Consider the following 13,165-nt stretch of genomic DNA (forward strand, 5'->3'; position numbering starts at 1 on the left):
CGTCTGCTTTTAATGAGACTCAAAGAGGGTTTTCTTTACCTTTTAAATGACCACTTAGGTGAAAAGAGATTCTCAGATTTACATTAATGTTGCTCTTGATTATTGAAGAGAACTGAGTCTTTTTTTCTTTGTAAAAAAGTCAAGGTTTTCTAATATCATGATACCTCTGATAGTTACTTTTGAAATCCTTACTCCTACTTTAGTTAAATATCTAGCTAAAACTTTATTTGTTGCAGTTAGATAGGATATTTTATCAAGTGTTTCAATCTTCTGACGCTTTTGAAAATGTTTGCCTTTACAAATCAAATCTAAATGAAGTCTTGGTCGTGAGCTGAGTTTGAGATTTCCCATAAGATTCCTAGAAAATCTCAATGGGCTTATTTTTTATATTAATTTTTTGTAAAAACAATAGGGGTTTTGGGTGGGAGGGAACCAAGATAGTTTATCATTCCTTTGGTGCAATTTTTCTTAGCCAAAGGAAAATTTTATTTTTTTAAGACTTTTTAAGATTCTGTTTTTTGTTTTTTTAATAAAATTTTTATTCATTTTAATGAGAAAAAAAGATAAAATAGGGATGAAACAGCTTCAAAACAAGTTAGTAGGATGTTTACAATAATTAATACATTGCATATTGTTGTCTTCATAGTAGTTATTCAGAGGGCAAGATCCAGACATGATATCTTGTCTAAACAATATTAGTAAAAACTTTTATTCTCAGTGAACTAAGAGAAAGTAGCTGTATATCTATCCTAACTCTCTTGTGTCTGCATATATATATATATTTCTTCCTCCCTTTTTTTCACAACAAAACTGTCCTTTATTTACACTTTTGTGAAGTTAATAACACATGACACTATGTTGCTTAGCAACTGGTAGCAAACCTTAACCAGATAGGATGTTCATCTCAGCAGTGAGGTAGCTTGTTTGCTTTAGGCACTAGGCCGAGTCCCACCTACATATATTTGATTGATTTCCTAGCCTCGTGGACCCCAACATATCCCCTTTTTTTGTTTTGTTTTTTCAGAGATGGGTGTTCCACTGCAGTTAGAGAAGCTGTATTCAGAGAAATCTTTCAAGGACCTTTTGTTACTTGAAACCAGTCTAAAGATTTTAGGTACTTGAATTCAGCAAAATGACCCAATATAGTCCAACAGTCCATAATAGTAGTGGGTTATCAGCAGAACTGGCAATTGTCAGTTGTTGACTTGAGCCTTTTACAGTTCAGCATATAAATATGGCTTTACTTTTTACACCTTGTGGTTATACTTTTCTGCTGGATGGTTAAGACCAAGTTAAAGCAAGACCTATAGAACTAAAAATGTAACTTGTTTCTGACAAGGTCAGTCAAATCCCCTATGGATTTATGCTGGAACCATGTACAGCACCTTCTAAATCTTTTGTCAGTGTCAGCCATGTGGATGAGTCACGGCCAGTGCTTGACCAATTTGCTCTCTGTGAGAGCCTGAGAGAAATTTTTCTCTCTAGGTGACTCTCCTTAGGCACACTCTACATCATTGATCAGTTTCCTCTTTGGCCCCATAATTTCCTTGATCAGAAAATTTGGGACACCACTTTGTTATAAAATGTCACAGCACAGGTTCTCTTGTGTCCTGAGTCCTCACTGACCTTGAAGGGCTAGAGCCAAAATATTGACCATCCTTGTAGCCCCTCTTTTTCTCTAATTTTTGGTCTGTAAACTTTAGTTGTTAAACATCCAGAAGAGAAGCTTAATGATATTATTGCCCTGTAACAGAAGAAGTAAAGCTTAACATCACTATCTGTCTGAATCAAATGCCTTAGATATAACATGGAGCTTCTATTTTCCAGCAACCATGGATATTCTAAAATTTAAGTCCCTATAGGATGTGAAAAAAACCATTATACATTTTTAAACTAAAATTTAGAAATCAAACCATATACAACATTGTAGCAAGACAATCCTATGACTTTTTTTCTTGTCTCTTGTTTTCTTTTATTATCTTTCTTAAAAATTACTTTAAAGATAGTCTAGCAATAATTGGCATGAAATTAGAAGCAGTATGCATTTAGATGACCAAAATGTCAGGTATTTCAAGCATGGTTTTAGTATTACACATTGCTATCCTCAGTGTAGTTGCTTAGTTCACAGATAACACCATATAGAGTTAGTCAGGGTGAGAATTCTACCCAATAACTGCTATTTTTAAAAACCTGATAGAGATTCTTAGGACCCTTGCCTTAACCATCTTGTTTAAATAAATGTATGATTTTTCCCCTGCCATATTTCCTAACTTTTCTCCCTTCTCTCTCTTTTTTGTTTAAACCTTAAGTTCTCACTTTCCATTTAGCTATGTTATACTTTTCAATTTTTATTTCTTCTTTTGAGTATTTATACTAGGGAAACAATATGATATTTAAAAAATGTGTAGCACTTCATGAATTTGCATGTCATCCTTGCTCAGGGGCTATGCTATTCTTCTCTGTATAGTTCCAATTTTAGTATATGTGCTGCCAAAGCGAGCACAAAAATTAGTTTTATTTGATATGTTGAGGTACATAAAAAGCATTCTCAATTAAGAAATATCAATTAACCTTTTCTAGTTTATATTTATATGGTAAATGTTGTTAAAATAAGAATTTCAGAAACTGTATAGACTTACAGGGACTATGTCTACATCTTCATTGTCCATGGTATATTATAGTATGTTATCAGTCATGATCCTGCTTCTTATGTCAAAATGTATATCACAGCCCCAAATTTCTTTGTCACATGAACTCTTGCATCTTTAACTACAGCCACCTAAATTCTTTAAGCATCCATTGCTAGCTTTCATTTTACCTGTTCTGAAAGTATTTATAAACAGCTGTTGGTCAGAGTGCTTCATCGTCAACAAAAGGCTGTTGACTCATAGACTCGTGGCAAGGAGTGTGACAGGGACATGAGGATACAGGCTTCTGGTAGCAGTCCTTAAATAACTTAGAGACTATCCACTAGACTGAGTAATTGGCACCACAACTCTGGCACAGGAGCTGCTGGAATATGCAAAACAAGAATTATTTGCATGGGACTAATCAAGCTGATAAAGAATGATTATGATTTTTTATGACTTGTTTGGAATATTACTAGTCCTTTAATGATCTAGATTTTGAATATAAGAAACTCCATTTCTTTTTTCTTAAGATGTCTGTAACTTATAATAATTTTTTAGACTATACTTTTGTATTTATTTTATTTATTTATTTGAGAGAGAGAGAGAGAGAGAGAGAGAGAGAGAGAGAGAGAGAGAGAGAGACCAGCTCAGCCCACCAGGGGGCAGGGCTGGCTGGCATGTGGTGCTGGGGGATTGAACCGCGGTCCCTGATGCTTTTGCTAAGCTTGTTCCAAGTAGGTGCTTTAGACCACTGAGCCATCTCTCCAGCCCTAGACTATACTTTTGTAAACAAAATTGAAACATTTATTTTTCCTAGCTTACTTCCTCCACAAATTGGAATCTCTTATTAAGAATTCTTATTTCCATGGCAATATAATTATCTACATGGGTTTAATAAGAAACTGTCTTCATCATAACAGGCCAGAATTTTTAAAAATTAGTTATATTATCAAGGCTTTTACTTAGTGTTTGCTTTGAGAATGATGCTATAAAACTCAGTATGACTAGACAGTTTTAAGAGCAAGTGTTTACAGAACTTATGAAGCCCCCTAGGGAAAAACGGCCTGGTTTCCTGTATCCATTTGCCCACTCTCACTTGTGAGTAAGCAAGGTCACTGCAGCCTCAGGAACTCCAGCGTATTGTGCAGGTCTTGAGAAGAAAGGGATGCTTCCAAAGGTATAGATATTGCGATTGAAGTCTGTGGGTGATTTCTTGGCTTGACTTCCGAGCCTCAGAGGCTTTGAAAGTTTCATCTGAGGTTCTTTATGAGAATCTGAAGTAAGCAAACTTTAAAAGGTCTACCCTAACAGTTCTCATCATTGATTGCACTTAAATCCATAATAAGGCCAAATCTGAGGGAGGCCAGGCTTATTTTGTAAATAGGAATCACTTTATTTGGTTTTCTTTGAGAAAAAAGCAGGGGCTAACTATAAAGAGAGATTTTATTTCAGTGGAAAACTATAGCACACAACCTTGTGTGAGGTATAAATTTCCAATTCTGTTTACTGTCTTTAAGGTTTCCATACCTACCTGTTAATTGGGTTGGGTTTTATAATCTTGCATATTCTTTCAGATCTTGCCAAATTCTCAGTTCTTCTAGTTTCCTCCACAATCTGGCTACAATTCTCCAAATTAACATTCCTAGCATAGAGTGGTGATGCACACCTGCAGTCCCAGCACTTTGTAGGCTGAGGGAGGAGGATTGTCATGAGTTTGAGGACAGCCTGAGCTACATAGTGAGATTCTGTCTCAGAAAAAATAAAGCCTAAAATTCTCATTTTTTCTATCATCATCCTGGTTGACATCACTGAAAACCAAACCTTAACTTCCCAGATCCTTATCTGTATTCTAGGTCAGTGGTGGTAAACCTGTCACCTACATGTGACAGTGGGCATACAGAGCCCTCTCTGTTAGCATATGAACCAAGTCTCCCCAGTGGCTGAAGATTGGATATTTAGGTTTAATAACAGTGTTGCACTTTGCAATAAACAAGTGGGTTTTAAGTTACAGTTTGAACATTTGGTCTCTAAAATGTTCGTCATTGTTATTCTAGGTTGGCTGTTTAGAGTAGTCATTTGCCCCTGCTGGTATCTAAAGAAGTCCTGCACGCTGAAGCTGGTCAGTGGACTCTCACTCTTCATGCCAGGAACTGTTGCTATAAGGCTCACTTAGGGTGCCATGAGCTCAATATGGAGAAATCATCTCAACCGTCTGCCTTGCCACCAAATTTAATAAATGGCTCAGCTGATTCCTATAGGACAAAAGGCAACCAAATAAGAAATAGATTCATATTGTTCAAAGGAAAGAAAAATATTTCCTCTTTACCTGGACGTGACAAGGGATTGACGAAGACTTACTACTTGACCAATCTTTAAAAAGGCTCCTTGGAATCCTATTTTTAATGAGTTCTAATTCTTGGACCTTGTCAGCATAGGCCAATTTTTAGCAAGAATCTTGCTAAATTCATTTAGTGAGACTCCCCCTTACTCTTGCTATCTGATCATCTTGGTCTGCCTACAGCAAAAAATCCAACTAAGCCTATTAGGAAGAATTTCCCAACTGTTGATGTCTCCTTTTAGTAATTTTCCATTCATTGTACTCATTGGCTATAAATCCTCAGCTGTCTTTGCTGTATTTGGAGTTGAGTCTGACCTCTCTCCTCTACTGTGACAGTCTTTACACCTGTCATGATAGTCCTGAATAAAGTCTCCCTTACTATTTTAACAAGTGTCAGAATAAAATCTTTCTTAACAATGTTAAACATGTAACTCATTAATGAAGGAACTCAAAGATGCTACAATGAATTGAAGGGAAAATCCAAAGAACAGACACATTTGTAAATCAGGAATATTAAAATAAATATGCAAACAAAGGCAAAAATGGTCTCTTCCACAATGGGAGAGGGAAATCAATCAAACTTCTGCTGGACATAATTTGCATGTCTATGAATAAGAACTATCTTACAAATACCACTGTTAGCCCCATTTTACAAGGAAAGAAATGAAGATCCATAGATGGAAGAACTAGAGCACTAAAGCAGGACAGGGTGATTCCATCATTAGTGTTACGATCAGTGAGCCGTTTGCTTGATCCTGGCAAAAGAAAAAAAAAACCCTGAAGCTAAAATATACAGTAAACATTTCATCTCTTTCATCTTTAAGAATTCATTGTTTCATCTTTAAGAAAACAAACATTGTAGTTAAGAAGGTGTGTGTGTGTGTGTGTGTGTGTGTGTGTGTGTGTGTGTGTAAGGGGGCTTGTTAGGAATGCAGTGACTTCTTTGGTGACTAAGTAGTCTAACTGTTCCTACAGGTGATAGGAGTGCAAATGGGCTCCTAGGTTCTTTGGTGAAACGTACAAAGAATTTGATGTGACATGTGACGGTAAGGAAAAAACAGTAAAGATTTAATCTGGTGACAGTATGCTTCGAGTGAGCTGGCTCATGCTAGTGGAAATGAAAATGGTAGCAACACTTTATATTTTAAAAATATAAAAGGCTGCCTTGAGTCTACAGTGCCTCCCATTGGATCTTCCTGAGCATGAATAATGTGATTGAAAAGGTGCTTGATCATGTCAGCTGTGTCTATTGCTTAAGTCCTTTCCCATAATTCAATCTGGTTTAATTGGATGTATGGGATGCAGTCATACGCATGAACCTTCAATGAGCTCCAAGTGAACAAAGGTTAGTATAGATCATGCTAGACAGGCACACAGACATCTTGGTTGGGGACTTTGAAATTTTCCAAGGCAATTGCTGGAGTTTTTGTTTTTCTTCTTTCTGCCTCGGTGTAAGAGGCCTTAGGACACAGTTGGGGGATTGGCCTGGGGCATTGCCCAGGTTCACATGAGTGGAGCAAGGTGGGCTCATAGCTTCAGTTGTACTATATTTTTATATTATAATTTTTATTCTCCAATCTAAAACTGTTTTTATAAAAATAAATGGATTAAATTGTAGCACATTTGTACAAGACAGGGCATTAGTCATACACGATCAAATAAGGAATTGAGTCAGAAATTGAAAGTTATTTCACTTTTACAGCATTTTTCTTTTGAATGTTTGCTCTTTTTGCATCTCTGCAACATCACAGCCTTCTGTACTCAGTGCAAGGTAACTTTGGTGCTTTCTTAGACAACTCCTCCCTCCTCTTCATTTATTATATCTTCTTCTATATTACAACAATTGAAAGTGCTATTGCCTGAAAGGGACTAAGTAGGTTAATTAGTATAAAAAGCCCCTTCCTTTAGCCAGTATTTAAAATCTCTTAATGCCACCCTTATTATCCACTTTTCTCCCATATTTTAGAATTGAAAAATTAGATGAAAACACACTCTCAATAAGAGAACATTTGAAATCAAGCCCAGACCAGTCAATTTCCCATTAAGATTTGGAAATCATGTCTTTAGCATCAGGTTGCTTTGGAAATCTTTGTCAAATCTTTTTTTGTACATGCTCATAAATAATAGTTCCCAGAGTATTGCTAATAGTCACAAGACACAGTGGGTGAATTTCAGTGACTGAACTGCCATGGCGAAAATGAATGGGCTGTTAATAAGATTGCTTTTGAATAATAGCTAAATTATTAAACTACAGTGTGGTGGGTGTCACTTCCTTAGTGTGGCAAATTAGATTTGAAGGTGCCAGCATGAACATCTCAGGGATATTACATTGCACAGCCCTTTAGAAGGATTTTCAACTTTTCTATAGCCTCTTTCCCTTTACAAAGCTCATGTTTGTTTCTGTTTTCATTGGCTGTCACTAGTAGAGGGTGTAACAGACAGTATTGATTTTCTGCCATATCCCCTCAGTATCTGCCTCTTGGCCAACAGCTCTTTAATGAAAACACCTGTGATACTTTGCCAGCGGAACTTTTCTGACCCTAGGAGCACCTAGGCCTGCCCTATGCAAGCCCAAAGTGCAAAGGAACTAATCCTTATAAAAGCTACCCTCATTTAATGGTGAAAGTGAGCTGGTACATAAAGGCCCAGCTCTCCCACCCCTCCACTGGAGTAGCTTGAAGCGGAATAACTGTAGGGTGTGGGGTAACAATGAGCCCTGTGACTTCCCAGCAATATTGGGCTCCAGTTGTCTCCAGTGTTTGATAGTGTTCCCTGCATTGGCAGCCTTCTTGCCCCATCTCACTTTCTTTACTAGAGTTTCTTGAAATCATAACCCAAAGAAATGACTTGAACTTCAACCCTTGCCTTGGATTCTTCTTGTAGGAAGCCATAGTGAAACAGAAAATACATATAAGGATTTTTTCTTTACCAATTATTGTGCAGCACAGGAAATACTCTACAATTGCACTTTATGGAACAGCCTTATTATCTCAGTCCTGGATGGTATAACAGAATGCCAAAGACTAGGTGATTTAAACACCAAATATTTATTTTTCATAGTCCTGGAACCTAGGAAGTCTAGGATCCAAGTGCCAACATAGTGCTGGGGGCTGTAGATCAGAGGTACAGTGTGCATGAAGCACTGCATTCAATCCAGCACCAAAAACAAAACAAAAAGGTGAAGGCATATTTAGTGTCTGCAGAGATCTTGTATGATATAAACAGCATCTTTTCACTGAGTCTTCACATGGTGGAGAGGATAAAGAAGTTCCCTGGGCTCATTTTTGTAAGGGTACTGTCTCAGTTATTTTTCTCTTATTGCTGGGACAAAAATAACTGACACCTAAAAATTAAGGAAGGAGGACTGACCAAATATCTCAGGGGATTAAAGTACCTGCAAGCAGGCACAGGGGCTAGGGGTTTGCTCCCCAGGCCTGCAGTGCCAGCCCCGCCCCTGGGGCACATTGCCAAGGCAATTGAGACTGGGTGTGGTGGCTTGTGCCTGTAATCTCAGCTCTTGTGAGTCTGTAAACAGGTGGATTACTACAAGTCCGATCTAGTAGTGAGACCCTGAACACCCTGTATTTTTCTATTCCCTAAAATACAAAAAAAGAGGAAAGGTTTATTTAGCTCTCAGTTTGTGGAGATTTCAGTCCATACTTTGGTGGCTCCAAGGCAGAGTGGCACATGGCTGAAGGCAGCAGTTCATGGTGCAGGAAAACAACAAAACAGTAAGATCAAAATGTAGCACCAGTAGCAGTGGTGGCAGCAAAGGCAGATACAGGCCTCTCTTCCTCCCTTATATTGCATCCAGGCTATCTGCCCCAGGTCAGTTGTAGCACTCACACCCGTAACCCAAGCAGTACTTAGACCCACAATCCCAGCCTTGGCTCATTAATTAATCACAACCTGTAGAAGACTGCCCCATGACTGCATGAGGTTCTGGAGGGAAACTAGACTGAAACCATAACATTCTACCCCTGGACCCTGAAAGACTCATTTATATCCCTTTATGCAAAAAGCATTTTAGTCCATCTCAAAGAGTTGCCAAAGTCCTAACAGTTTCAGCATTGCTGAAAAGTCCAAGTCCCACGTCTCCTCCAAGATCTAAGGCAAACTCTTAGCTGTGAGGCCCTGTACAAATGAAAAGTTAAACATTTCCAACATTCAATGACACAAGAAAAACATTAACCATTAGTGGTTGAGTGCCTGGATTGCTGAGCACTCTGAACTTGATTCTGAGGAAGAAATTCTCTATGTCGCTGCCATTTGGAACCTGGTGTGGTTACCACCATTCTGTAACTTGGTATTCTGGGGCTTCCTTCTCAGAGAGAAGTTTTTCACTTTTGCAGTTTTGAGGCTGCAAAGGGTAAAACTTGCTGCTTCTTGTGATGCCCTCAGGTCAACTTTTCTATTCTCCTTTTCCTTCTCAGCAATAGAGATCTTTTCAGCTCTATCTTTGTAGTCCAAACCTTTATTGGCTATTTGTTTCTGGCCAAACTCACAACATTTTAAATCATCCTGCTCAGCTCTTTGCTCTTGATTCTTAACATAAATCTGACTAAAACACCACAACAATAGTCGTGCCACTGCCTCAGTATTTGACTTTCTTGAAATTTCTTTTGCCAGGTTATTCAGTTCACCTTGCTAAATCTCAGTCTCAGGCAAAGTCTCTGTACAAGAGCAAAATGCAAACAAACTTTCTGCCAAGCCAAAACATACATCATCTTGAGTCCAGAAGCTAATGCAGTCCTTTTCACCAGCAAAAACCACCCCAGCCTGGTTTTCACAGGCAGGATTTCTATCAGCCTTCTGGTCTTCTGAGCTCTGACCAGAATCTCCCATGCAGAAGAGCTGAAGGCATTCCAGCTTTTCACTAGTAGACAACATCTCCAAACCTTTCCTGTCTCTTCCCATAAGCCATTCCCAAAAGCTCTTGAACAACATGGTCTAGTAGTCACAGCAATGACACCACTTCTCTGAAACCAAATTCTGCCTTGGTTACTTTTCTCTCATTGCTGGGACAAAATACCCAGCACCTAAAATTAAGGAAGTAGGGGCCAGGATATGGCTCAGTGGAAAAAGCGCTTCCCTGGGAAGCACAGGGCCTGAGTTCAATCCCTGGTTCCAAAAAAAAAAATAATAAATAAATAATTAAATAATAAAATAATAAAATTAAGGAAGAAAAGGTTTATTTAGCTCACAGTTTGTGGAGGTTTCAGTCCATACTTTACTGGCTCCAAGGCAGAGTGGCACGTGGAAGAGGGTAGCAGTTCATGGTGGCAGAAAACAACAAAACAGCAAGAGAAAAAGTACAGAAGCAGTGGCAGTGATGCCAGCAGAGGCAAAGGTAAACCTCTCTCCCTCCCTTATATTACATCCAGGCTCTCTGCCCCAGGTTGGGTGTAGCACTCACACTCATAATCCCAGCATTATATCATGAATTCATCGCAACCTCTAGAAGTCTGCCCCATGACTGCATGAGGCCTTGGGGTGACACCTAGACACAAACCATAACAGGTACTAATCCCATTCATGAGAGCTCTATGTATGTAAATTAACCTACAACTCAACTCCTAATACTTTGGGGTATTTCATCATTTCAATATTAGGGGACAAAATCATTCAATCCATTGCACTTCCAAATCTTTCAGTTCACAGGAAGGTATGGTGGTTAATTGATTGCCAGTTTCAATGGGAAAGTCCAGCTGAATTGAAGCAGCATGATTCTGGGTTGGAAGACCACTTGAGGAAGTTTGCTCGCAGAAGAGTATAAAATGCAGGACATGATCATTTCTGTATACTGTAAGAAGTAGATCCAGGAAAGATTTCAGCTGATTTTCATTGGCAGAGCTTTGGTTGTTCTTTTCAGAGGAGCTCTGGTCTTTATATTCACCCTAAGCATTGCCTCCTGGCTTTTGGTGCAGATTTTTTCAGCTTCTAGCACCACCATTTTAGCCTGCTGATACAGACTCCTCAGTCTTTGCTCACAGATCCTCTGGCCTCCTGATGCAGATTCACACAGGTGATTTCTATGGGCTCCAGACCTTCAGATGGATCCTCTGGATCTTTAGCATGAAAATCCTCACTCTCCTACATTTGACTCTGTGGCCAGCCATTATAGGCCAATGTTGTAAACTTTCATGTCCTCTACTAAGTCTGATTCAGAGCATGTGCAGTGATTTGCCAAGCTCTGCACCAGTCCTGCAAACTCTTATTAGCACTAATACAGAAGGTATCATATGACCTTTGGAATGCCATGGATTTGTGGGCTCAATTCAAATTTGACTTCAAATTCTGTCTTTGCATTAACTGGCTATTTGACCTGTGTGACTTTGTTCAAGTTATTTTTGCCTCAGTGAACCTCACATTCCCCACTGATATAAGAGGAAGTGTAGTATCTCCCTCCAGAAATAAGACAATTCACTGTATAGAATATACCAGTGCTTCAGTACAGTGTTTCGTGTACAGTAGTGACCCAATGAATGTCAGTTCTTTGACCTCCAATAGGTTGTTCCTTGGACACTACCAGTAGGATATAATTTTCTTGCCCTTGGAGTATTTCTCAAGGAAGAATAAAGCAGATAGATGCCCAGAGCAAGAATACATTAAAGTCCTATGCTTAATGTGATTGCAAAAATAGTACTAAAGATAACTATGAAAAAAATCTAGCCTAGGAAATTTAATTACTTTAAATTTTTCTGAAATTACAGAACTAAAAGGAATTGTATTAATGTAACATTCTTGCAGTTCTATGACCAAAAAGTTCATGAACAAAAATTCCTCAAATAAAACAAAATAGGGAGAGGCTTATAAAAACTAAATATGGAGTTCAGCACTACCAGCTGAATAGAGAAAGGAATTAAAACAATTTTAAAATCACAAGTGGATGATAAAGTGTACAGAAACTAAAATTTACAGACTATTTAAAACCTAGAATTGTTGACTATTCAGAAACAACACAGATGGATCAAATGGTGAACAGCCAAGAGAGATTAAGAATGGATCTACATTGTTCTAGTTGTTCTCCATGCCACCCATCTCTGCAGAAAGCTCAATGGTTAGATACTGAATCAGGCAAATGCTCTTGGCAGATCCAATGATTGTAACCTGTCTAGGAGTAGATCCTGCTGCTGGGCTTGTGATTTTGATTTTCGTTCCAGACATCTGGTAGACCTCATTGATTTTGGCATCACGTGCATCCAATTAAAATGCTTGGAATGATGAATTCATGAGTAAACTTAGCAGGTGCACACAAACCTGCCCAATAGCCTTTCACCTCTGGAAAGTGGATGGAATGCCACTGAATCAGATTTTGGCATGTGTCAGGAAAACAAGACTTGCATTGCCAACTATGAAGCTTGGTCAAATGAGGTTGTTGGATGGCATGCTGTCTTTGAGTGGTATAGGCTGCTCTAGAAAGGGGAGTTAAGATACACAGATGGCTTTCTGTGGGCAAAGCTTGCACTGTTGCTGCCTGTACTGTACTTGTCCTGACCACTTTGTTTCTTTTCATTGTTCAGCTTTTCTATTCGTTTATAGCCAGAAAATTCTGCCATTGTTCTTTTCTAATTAGTATATACTTGTGGTAGAAAATAATCACATTCTTTTTGAGGACTTGGTGCATACACTCATTGATCCTTTTTACTTCCTCATCATCATCATTTAACCCTTTTTGTGATCCCCTTCCCACTTTCAAAATTCTATTTCTCTGTTTCCAACCATGTTTCATTTACTTTGCTCTTTGAATTATTTATATTTTGAATTTTCATACAAAAGAAACCACTGAGCATTTAATCATTGTGTCTGATTTGTTTTACAGAGAATTATAATATCAAGATTTAACCATTTTCCTACAAATGCCTTAAAATTTATCCTTCTTTATGTCTAAGTATCACTTCATTGTGTATATTTACTATACTTTTTTGTCCATTCATCTGTTGATGGGCATGTAGGCCACTTCCATAATTTAGTTATTATGAGTTATACTGCTATAAACATGGGTGTCCATGTATCATTGTAATATGATGGCTTTACTCCTTTTAGGAGGATACCTAATAGAGTTATAGCTGGTCAAATGCAAGCTCTATTTTTAGTTTTTTGAGGAATCTCCACACTGATATTCCCTAGTGATTGTACTATATTACATTCCCACAAACAATGTGGAAGTGTTCCTTTTCTCCCAACATTCTTGCTA

General features: G+C 38.2%; 1 non-coding gene across 1 annotated transcript; it reads right to left on the reverse strand.

The window, feature by feature from the left end:
• Window positions 1–2,396: 2,396 nt before the first annotated feature.
• Window positions 2,397–2,503, reverse strand: LOC111817771. Its single transcript, XR_002821891.1, has one exon. It is a non-coding gene; the product is annotated as a U6 spliceosomal RNA (small nuclear RNA).
• Between the last annotated feature and the right edge of the window lie 10,662 nt (window positions 2,504–13,165).

This window comes from Octodon degus, unplaced genomic scaffold (genome assembly GCF_000260255.1).
Source record: "Octodon degus isolate 3935 unplaced genomic scaffold, OctDeg1.0 scaffold00069, whole genome shotgun sequence".
Taxonomy (NCBI): Eukaryota; Metazoa; Chordata; class Mammalia; order Rodentia; family Octodontidae; genus Octodon; species Octodon degus.